Source organism: Wolffia australiana, chromosome 16, assembly GCF_029677425.1.
Source record: "Wolffia australiana isolate 7733 chromosome 16, ASM2967742v1".
In the NCBI taxonomy this organism is placed as follows: Eukaryota; Viridiplantae; Streptophyta; class Magnoliopsida; order Alismatales; family Araceae; genus Wolffia; species Wolffia australiana.
The window spans coordinates 411270-422318 of NC_135850.1; the positions used below are offsets into that span (position 1 = coordinate 411270).

General features: G+C 44.2%; 1 long non-coding RNA gene across 1 annotated transcript; it reads right to left on the reverse strand.

Moving 5' to 3' along the window:
* Positions 1-4287: 4287 nt before the first annotated feature.
* Positions 4288-6933, reverse strand: LOC144713951 (uncharacterized). The gene is made up of 2 exons (XR_013584197.1): positions 4723-6933; positions 4288-4639 (listed from the first exon to the last, which is right to left on the reverse strand). It is a non-coding gene; the product is annotated as an uncharacterized LOC144713951 (long non-coding RNA).
* Between the last annotated feature and the right edge of the window lie 4116 nt (positions 6934-11049).

The window sequence follows — 11049 nt, forward strand, 5'->3', positions numbered from 1 at the left end:
ATGCTTTGGTGTTCAAATTTGGTGATATGATGTTTCTACATTCGAGTATTAGGTTATTGAAGAATGTCACTAATATGAAATGCTTAGCATTTCCCCCTCTCATCTTCTCTCCCTTTCTTTTTTTCCTCTCTCTCACGTTATTCTCTCTCTCTTCACTTAGCCCATTTCTTTGACTTTTCTCCTCTCTCTCACATGTTTTTTTCTCTCTCTTCAATCAACCATTTTCTTCGACCTTTCTTCTCCACCTATTGTCTTCCTTTCTATCTGATCTCTCATCCTCTTAATGGCCCAATATTATTGATTATTCCACTACTCTCTTCCCTCTCTAATTTCTTTCTTTTTCTCTTCCCTATAACTTCCTAATTGACTTTTTGATGGCGCGTGACAGCCAGAGTCCCCAGAGACATCTTTGGAGACGTCGACATCGTCACTAGTGCCATCGCCGGTTCACGTTCAACCCAATTGGCATGCCAAGGCAACCGTGAAGGTGCCCGGGTTCAAATACCCAGGTGAAAGCACTTCGTATTTGTTCAAGCTCTCTTAGTATCGTTTGGTTTTCTCATGCTTGTGCTTTTTTCCATGTTTTCTCATGTGTGTGCCCTTAATTTCATTTGTAATGGGGGCCCATCTTATAAGGGCACCCCCTTAATGGACTATCTACCCCCGTTCTTATGGATCCCCTAGGGCCCATTTACTTCCCCCTTATAAGGGAAGGATGGTGCCCAAGAAGGGGCAGACTTGAATTTTTTTTATTGATGTGTTGTTTGAGAAGCCGCAGGTCTCACCTCGTCCCTAGAAGAACAGGAGGGAGGGGGTTGAAGAGGAAATTTTGTGGGAGAAGGTCTAGCGTCCAAGAAGGTCACTGGTCGGGAGTTCAAGCCCTCCTCGACGTCGCTCGGACATGACCGTTCAATCCCTCTACTCATGGTGCAACTGATCACGCTGGTGGACGACGACCTTGCACCCCTATGGTGCAATCGAGCATCACCAAAAGTCACGACCTCCTTCAACAGAGGTGACATTGATCCGCATCAGAATCTTTAACTGTCGCTTCCCATCACACGGTGCAATCAGCCCACTTCACGAGTTGAGGATCCCATCCTCCTGTGACGCCGTTGGTTCGCATCAGGGGAAATCGTCGAACACCTCATCTGTGGTGCAATAGCGTCGCGCCAGGACTCGGCCATCATAACCGCTGATCGGCCGCAAGGTGCGTCTGACTTGTCACCTCTGGGTTGATCGACCGTGAAGCTAGAGCTCAAAAGGTTATGACCACGAGGGAAATCCTTGCCCACGCCGAGTTAGACCGTGGCCCATGGGAGAGACTCGGACCAAGACTATTCGTCCAACGTTAGGGGGCCCCTACCAAGCTCCATCTCGAAACAACCACCCTCCCTTCCGCAGCCTGCAATCACCGGGGATAGTGCCAAGCGACCTATCGATTGTGACGCTGAGTGTCACCGACAGCGTCGCCCCTGGCTGCCAATCCAGGAGCCCTCCTCATCCCGAGCTAGGGCCCCTCATCTACCGCACCGCTCAGTCGGTGTCCACTTGATTGGGAAGAGTAGCATCCGTGGAATTGCTACCTGCGCTGGCTTAATCCCCCTAACACTTGCACCGTCACCGTCCCTCTTCTGCTTGCCTCCTAACTGTCTGCTCTAGCTCGAGTGCTGTCAAACCATGTTGGTCCCCTTCTTCGGCACCTCTCACTTTCTGACTCCGCCCGCAATCATTCTGGACGCATTCATCGAAGAGATTCAATGACGAACACGAGCCAACAAGGTACACCGTCTCCTCGCTTGCCCGTTACATTATCTTCTATAGTATAATTTTAATTGCCTCCACGCTAGGGTTAGATAAAGGTGAGAGAGAAAGGCTGAGCGTAAACTAAGAACATTTTGAGCATCTTACTAGTACGGGTCGAGTTTGCCTGTCACATATGGGTCATTACGGATTGATTCCATTCGGTGTCGTAGCTGCACTTGTCCCCCTCCGATGAGGCTCGAGAGGCCACTGTTGCCGTCATCGACATCCCCTTTGGAGCACGGATTTCGGCACTCTCACCGAGTCGGGGCCTGCGCATATGACACGTAGGATGCATTCATCGTGCATTGTAGTTACATATACCTGTTTAGGGTTTGTTTATCCATCGGACGACGACACTGTCGACGTCCGACAACACTATCTCAGTACACGAGCATCATCCTCGGTACCAACAAACGACGTCCAACATCACTTTTCTCATAACCTCTCCCTCACATTTCTCCCACAACTCTCTCCATGTAATCAGTCAATCACACCTCTTTTTTGTACCACTTTCTTTTAAACCATCCATGGTTTATTTGCTTTGTAACTGCATGTTTTCTTTTCCTTTATAAGGGCTATGAATCAGTCTGTATGGACACTCTTGCTTCAGAATTATTGCAGAGTTTGTTTATGATAAAAGAGTGATTTTCTTATGGTTCTCTCATGATTCTCTCGTGATAACGGCAATGAAAATGACTATTATTGCTTTTCATCTTTAACATCTATCAATTCCTCTTGGATTCCTCCTTCCCTTTCTCTACAGCTTATCTTCTCCTTCATTTTCCTATCATCTCACCCTTGACCTCATTGAACACACCCCTTCCTCTCACCCCCATAATCTCCATCTCTCTTCTCATTTTGTCCTTTCGTCTTATCTTCATCCATTCCCACGCCTTATCCCATCTACTGTGTAAGCTCATTTTCATACTTCATATCCATTCCTCTCACGTTACACAACACATCTTCTCGTGCTAACCAAATCTTATACTCCCATTATATCCCCTTACCACAACTTACTTTTGATTTACACCCATTCGTGGAGTTGCAAATCAACATCAATCAAGGCCATTCAACAATAGAATAGTCTAGCTATTGTCTCCCATCTCTAAGGTACCTTTTGACACCTTAACTTTTAGATAATTGTTGGTTCATGATAATTGTTGATTTGCTCTGAGTGGTTGCTGACCTTATGAATCTGTGTGCTAAACTTTTATTGAGTATTTTGAATCTACGTCATAGTTATTCCCTAATTGTCCTTGTTAAATCCCTACTGCACCGATGTAGTTCCCTTCTAAAATATAAAAACCATTCAGATCACCCTCAAGGAATACTTCATTAATATTACTTGGTGTTAATTTATCAATTTCACAAATTCCAGTTTCATGTCCTCAAATCAATCAGAATGACAAAGCAGTGAAAATTGCTTGTACTAGTAATTTGATGGACCATTGAGTTAAACAATTTGGCACATGTGTAATATCATTTGAACCTCCCCGAAAGACTTTTACTACATCCAGCGATTCGTGTATTCCTCATCAAGATGTGTGAGGCATATCTAATAGACCTACAGCAAAACAAGTCAAAGTGAGCACCACCCAATTTAAAGGCATCGTTCACTCAAGAGGTTGAGGTTATATTGGATGAAAGGGAATTCAGCCAAGTAGGTGAATACTGCCAGCACTATATGGTAAAATTCATTTAAAAATGGAAGAACTACCTAGTCAAAGATGCCACATTGGAATTTAATGTTGATTAAAAGAAACATTGTGGCACTAGAAGGGGCATGAAGGGTTGATGAAAGCATTAACATCTTCAAATGGGGGTGCAGTAGGTCTCGTTTCAATTGGATTTCCACTTGGTTATAGTGTCCTATCCTACATCAATGATGTAGCTACCGTGAGAGGACTTAGGGCACTTACATGCCCTTGTGGCATCCTACATGGAAGTGGGTTGATATACAAGCCTGTCACATGTAATGTCTCACATGGGTATGACATCTTGCTACCAGTCTTTTGGGAGTGGTGGCTATATGGTGGATAATGTGGCCTTCAAGTCAAATCACACCTCCATATTTTCCTTAAGTTCATTGAATAAATTATTAGTTCATTATTATTCAACTGTGAAGTTTATAATGAAGTCCATGAACCCATGCAATGATTTAGTGAATTATGACAAGATCACAATACAATGATCACTAAATGTTAAACATGTATTCAATTGATTTTTGAGATGGGAATCAAATTATCCTGATAGAATAGCCCTATCTGATCTTACTTATACAATAATTATGATTGATCATGTGACCATTAGTGATGTCAGCGTCGTCAAAGGAGTTGTCCGAGAGTGATTCACTAAAGTTAATGTACCCTAGATGAGGATACGTGCAGGTCCGACTTGTAGGTTTTGCCGAGTTTTGAGCTCCGGAGCAGGCAACCAAAGACGATGACGGTGACTTTCTGACCCTCATCGGACAGGCTCGAATGTAACGGACAGGCTCGACCCGTACCTTGAAATTCGCTCAAATTGTAGTTTTCCTGATAATTTTCTCTCGCCTAATTCCAACCCAGGCACGATGGAGTACAGCCGAAAATACACTTGAAGGTGTAATTTAACGGATGTGCAAGGGAACGACGTACCTCGTCGGTAGTGGCGTTCGTCATCGGCATCTTCGTCCATGTTGGGACGAATGAGGGGAGGATGGTAGAGGAGTGTGTGCCATTGGGAAAGGGCACGGAGAGGCTCAACTAGCGGCAAAGTCGTCTTTGCGTAGAAGCTTGATCATCGGAGGAGTCGGAGGCAAGGATAGCAAGGTGGCTCGAGCATTCAGCCAAATCTGGTAGACACAACCAAGGTAGCAATAGTCGTCACGGAAATTGTTCAGGCGGTGGTGATGGAAGACTTGGGTCAGTGCGATACCAGTCGGGAATTGGGAGTGGTGACGTATCAGTGATCGTTTAATGTAGTGAGGTGTAGCTACAATGCGGAACGTGTGCAGTCGTGAGTGCGGCCGTGTTTGACTGGCAGGATGTGACACAAATGGTGAATCAACTAGAAGAAGCTTGGCTCGGCTCAAGTGCAAGCAGAAGTTCTACCGAGCTTGACCGGATGGAAGTTGGCGTGGTTCTCCACTAACAGGATGGCAGGATGGCAAGGTGCCACAGGTGTGGTGCAACTCCACTCAGTCAACGTCAACATGGGCAGATCTCATGGTTCATCGTCATGCAATCAGCGCGGGACAACGGATGCTACCCACGTGGCACAAGATTCCCAATCGACATATGCCCAATGATTTGCAAGGCCTAGCTGCGTACTGTCCAGATCACGTGGACGGTGCGGTCCTTGCTGCGGAGTCAACACCAACCCTACACCCGTTGCTTCACGCGGCTCGGTCGCGAACTGCCTGTGTGAGGGATGCGGGCGCAGTCCATGTCGCATGGTCAACGCCAGCCACGCGCATGGTGATTCAGGTGGTTCGGCTGTGAATTGTCTGTATCAGGAGGTGGATAAGATTCTTGCCATGCGATTGATGCCAGCCACACGCACGGAGATGATGCGCGATCCAACAAAGACGCGGCTCAACCGTAGGAACTTCTATCGATGCATTGCACGCGGATGGTGTGCTGGAGCGGAGCACATCCCGTGGATGACGCACTGCAATATTAGGGGGACGTCCTCCTTCTCTTCTCCCACTTCTCTTCCTTCCTCTTCCTCTTCTTCGTCTTCTTCTTCTTCTTCTTCCTTCTTCCTTCTTCCTTCTTCTTCCTTCTCCTCTCTCTCTTCTTCTTGGGTGAGATCTAAAAACGTGGAATAACTGCAACAAAACGCTTCCCTCTCTTCTTCTTGGGTCTAGACTAAAGAGAAAGTCAAGTTATTTATGGGTAATTTCCGAATAGGGAAAAATAGGGAAAAAAAGGACAAAAAAAGATAGAGTGAGAGAGGAGGGAAAAAATGGGAATGGGGCCGACAGCCCTCGCCCGCTCCCATTCCACCAAAACCCCACCGCCAGTGATAAGCTCAAAAATTACGTTTATATATGTCGTTATTTAGGGATTTTTCGAGCTTAATCACTAAAATTTTTATGTCCCTTAATGTGTAAGTAAGGGGTCGAACCCTAGGGAGGCGATAGGAAATAATCAATTTTCTTTCTAATTAGGGTTTTGAACTTGAAATCTAAATGAATTGATGCTTTAATTTCTTATTTGAATGCTAGTACTTGTGAATTTTTACTAACATTTTATCCTCTTGAAGTTAAGTGATTTTGATAATTCTCTGTTATTGATTAACAGAGATTTCAAATCACTTAACCTTATATTTTTATTTGATTTAAAGTCTTTGATTGTTTAGGTTATATAAATTTTTTTGTTCTTTTTAATGAATTTCAGATCTATTTCTAAAATAGGTTTGACTCTATTTTAGTGTATTTCTTTAATTAGTTTTATTTATCAGGTGCTTTGCTATTTTTAAAGAATAAAAGAACTAATACTTATGCTATTATTAAGAGAATTTTTTATATATTTTTATTTTATACCGAGTAATCCGAAATTGTGTAAATATCCTCAAATAGCAAATCGTGAATACGAGTCACGATTTGCTTATTCAAGGAGCACGGTGTCGTGAATTCTACTCACGATTTTTATGCAACTCAATGGGCAAGTATGTTCGATATTGCAAGTCTATAATCGATTAAGAACGTATGATTTTAAAATGAACTGAAATCTACAAATTAAGACGATTAATTTCGCAAATAAAAGAAACGGCGAATGTGAACGAAATCAAAAATTTGAGAATACTAAAGTGCAAAATGAAGTGTAAAAATGCATCCTAAGTCAGCCTAGAGATACCAGAAACACTCAGAGTCTCGATAGGGCTTGATTCCGCGCAACGAACGCCCATAAATTTCAAGAAATTTGGCTTGAATGAGCTGGAAATTGCGGCGCCGGATCTGCAGAATCCATCTTCGAATTAGGCTCCAAATTGCTCGGGCTGATTCCTGAGTCTTGAAGGAGGCTAGGCGACCATTCCTTCAGCTTGAAAAATCAAGAATAGCCAGAAATTTTGTTCTCTGGCTTTTTATCGCCGCGGAATCGGAAGAACAGCTCTTCCGATTCTGCTAGAACTTCCATCTGTTTCGCGTTGTACGCTGGGCATACGACGCGACGTGATTAGCTCTTAAAGCCTTTGCGTGTCTCTCATTTTGCGCGACACGCATGAAATGGCGTGCGTGCGTGTCACGCACTGAAGGCGCTATTGAACGTTCTGATTCGCCGACACCGCGCTGCGTGCGGTGCGTTATTCTGTGCATTCTGCGGGTTCTAAAAGAAGAAATTAGCACTCAAACCGGCCCACTAAGGGCCGGTTTTAATAAAAAAGATTTATTTATATTTTTTATTAAAAGAACACATAAAATAAATTGTAAAAATCATTTCTAAATGCATGATAAAAACTAATTTATTCATTTGAAAAGACCTTTAATTTTTAGCTTATTTTTATTTATAGAAATAGGTCAATTAAATCATTTCAATTGTTCTAATCATCATTTTAAATCATTTAAATGTGTAAATTGACCTATATATTATTTAACTTGATAAAAGGTATTATTTAACTTGAAATTCAAGGAATTTATTATTTTGCCCAAAATGATGATAACATGCATTAAAATTCCATGTTTTATGCATTAAAAGCCCTAAAAATATGATGAAATTAGCTCTTTGTTAGCTTCTATTTGCATATTATCAGCCAGAACCCTAGGATGCCGCTGGACCTCCGTCGTTGTAGTCCTAGGCCGCCGCCGTGCACACTTGAGACTACTGCCCAGCGCCGAATCGGAGGCTGCCACCCCGATCGCGTCGAGGTCGCCGCCCAGCGCCGCCGAAGCTGCAGTCGCGCTCCCCTAAGGCCGCCGTCGCCGATTCCCCTCTATCAGAACCCCAGGCTGCCGATCCGGCCGCCGCTCCACCGCCGGAGCCTTGAGACACCGCTCACGCCATGTTGATGCTGGCGGATTGCACCGTCGGAGCCTGAGGCCACCACTGCTCCCTAAGGGCCGTCGAATCCCTGCTGCCAGCACCTGAGGCTGCCGCTGCTTCTTGAGGCCTCCAGATCCACCACCCTCGCAGTCGACACGTCGTCGCCATCGTGAGGATGCAGGCGCCGCTAATAGGCTGCAACAATCGTAGATCCACCGCCGCCAGATCCCTACCAATGTCGTACCTCCGTGGGCCCATTCGCTATGCCCCATGCCTCAACCATATGTTGCCGCACGCGCCGCCATCGCTTGCGCTGCCGCTCGAGCCGTCGCATTGCGCTGACGTCGTCGTCAACATCACCCGTGCCACTAACGCGATGCCACTGCACTGCCCCACCGTCTGCATCGTCGCTGCTCGTGCTCCACGATGCCCATGGTGCACATCGCGCCTCGCACGCTGCATTGCACGCCAAGTGCCACTATTGTTCACCGTGACAGCCCCGTACCATGGTCCACACCGCATCACCTCGTCCCTCCTTCTAACTCTGCTCCAGCGTCACCGCTCTTGAGCCGCGCCACTCTGCCAGTCGAGCGACATAGACTCCTTTGTCTCTTTGACGAGGATCAGGAGGTCATTGTCACTGCCGTTGGTCACCCTCCCCGGAGCACGGAGTCTGGCAAACCCCATGAGTCACGGCCTGCACGTACCATCACCTAAGCTTGCATCGCATCACGTAGATACCTCTCCATAGGTCAACACCAACGGATGACGTCTTCGACAACGTCTATGTATCATCACCCTCGGTATCAGAGTATCGTCTCGATACTCCCCACACAGACAATGACATTATCGTCATCCTGCATCAATTAGTGTGGAGACATTAAGGACAAATGGTGGGTGCTCTTTGGAGAAAAAGTTCACTGAATTTATTTGCATGAATACCTAAACGGTATTGTATCTAAACATCTACCAGGTTGATTCATTTCATGGTTGTATAAGTGATTTGTTGATGAGATACCAAGGGCATCTCGTGGATGGACGACTATGTTTTGACTGCAATTTATGAGTTTCTAATCATGGGATTCAAATAGGTTTTAGTTGGGATATAGCAAGAAGTCCATGATGATGATTATGTGGTCAAGATGGGATAATGCGCCATCAGTATAAGAGCAGATTGACTCAAGGAAGATGATGCATCTAAATACCTGGACATGATAGTGAGGATAATGGAGAAGGCATTCTCCAATGATCCCTGTTACACGTTAGTACTAATCGAATGATGGATTATGGTTTGACAATCAATCATACCCTAAGTTTTTTGAGAGTGTTATGTGGATAAAGGATTATACATATACGGTAATCAATGAGAGACAGGGTTCTATAAGAGAGTTAAAAGACTACTCAATAGTATCTAGAGTGGGAGGTGTAGTTTGACACCCGACATGCTAGAAACTTAACCTATTGATTAGGTTAAGTCAATCCTCTATTAATTAATCTCTGTGTTTATTTACTTAATAATAAAGTTGGTCAATAAATGTTATTGGGCCTTAAAGATATTAATTAGATGATATCTGAAGTTAGAAGGTCACACGCATAAGACTAAAATGATGTTAGGAGATATACTTTATTTTAAAGGGTTTTTAGGAAAAATCTTAGAGAAATATTAATGAGGGGGGCATGTTGGGTTCTGTGCTTTGGTTCATCCATGGAAAACACAATTTCGTGGATGCGGAAGTGTGTTGATAAATTCATAATCAATCTTTAAAATCAAACATTGAATGTACCATTTGGGGAACTCGTTCCACCCTTGACTTTGCTCCTGCGAGATCGTTATGAAGCTGTTCATGTGTTCGACGTTCAGAAGTATCCACGCGATCACTCGGCGCTTGGATCTTCATGTCTTCTTCTTCAAATCTTCATGAAAATCTAGAGTATCTTTTCACCATGAGGATACTCTCCTTGGATGAGTGAAATAGAGAATGGAGAAAGGGAGGGGCTCTAGAATCTGGCTGGCCTGGGTGCTTGAAATTGTTGAGATCTGTGCTTTGGTTCATCCATGGAAAAATGTGTTCCATGGGTGCGGAAGTGTGGTCGATCGATTCTCAATCGACCTATAAAACAAAAACATTTGTATTACCTTTTGGGCAACTCGTTCCACCCTTGACTTTGTCGCTCCGAGATCATTCTGAAGTCGTTCATGCGTCCGGCCTTTAGAAGTGTCCACGTGATCACTCGGCGCTTGGATCTCCACCTCCTCTTCTTCACTTCTTCTTGAGAATCTTGAAGATCTCCTCACCATGAAGATACTCTTCCTTGGATGAGTGTAGAAGAGAGTGGAGAGGGGAGGGGCTCTCAAATGAGGCTTGCATGGGTGCTTAAAATGAGACTCCTTTCCCTCTTTATATTTCACTTAAAGTTTTTCTCAAAAACCCTCCAAAGAAAAATATATCCACCAATTCCCTTATGACCTTGTGCGTGTGACCCTCTAGGCCCATGTATCATTCTAGTTAATAACTTAAATGGCCTAATAACATTTATTGACCAAGCTTATTAATTAACTATATCAACATATAGATTAATTAAATAAGGATCGATTTAACCCAATCGACAGGTTAAGTTTCAAGCCCTTTGGGTGCCAAGCTATACCTCGTGTTGTAGAAGATACCGAGTATTCTCGAACTCTCTCATGGAACCTTTACCATCATCGGTTACCGTATATGTATAATCCAGCATCCGCGCGAGACTTTCGAACGACTTAGAGCATGGTTTATCATCAAACCCTAATCCATCATTCGATTAGTACTGATGCGTAAGGGGGATCATTGGAGAACGCCTTCTCCAATACTCTCACTACCCTGGCCAGGGATTTTCCTGCATCGTCTTCCTCGAGTCAATCTCCTCTTATACTGAGGGCAGATGATCTCGTGTTGACCATTCAATCATCTCTGTAAGCTTCTTAGTACATCCAATCTATAACTTATTTTAATCCCATGATTAGAGGCTCGTATGTCATAGTCAAAATGTAGTCGTCCACTCACGAGATGTCCTTGGTGTCTCAGGTTAGTGGATCACTTATACAACCGTGACTTGAATCAACCTGATTGACTTTTAGGTATAATACCATTCAGGGATTCGTGCACATCAATTCAGTGATGTCTTTCTCCAAAGAGCACCCACTATCTGTCCTTAGTGTCGCCACACTAACAGGCACAGGATCAGCTATACTTATCGAATAAGTAAGATAAGCTAGTGCTATTCCATCCAGATAATTCGTTGT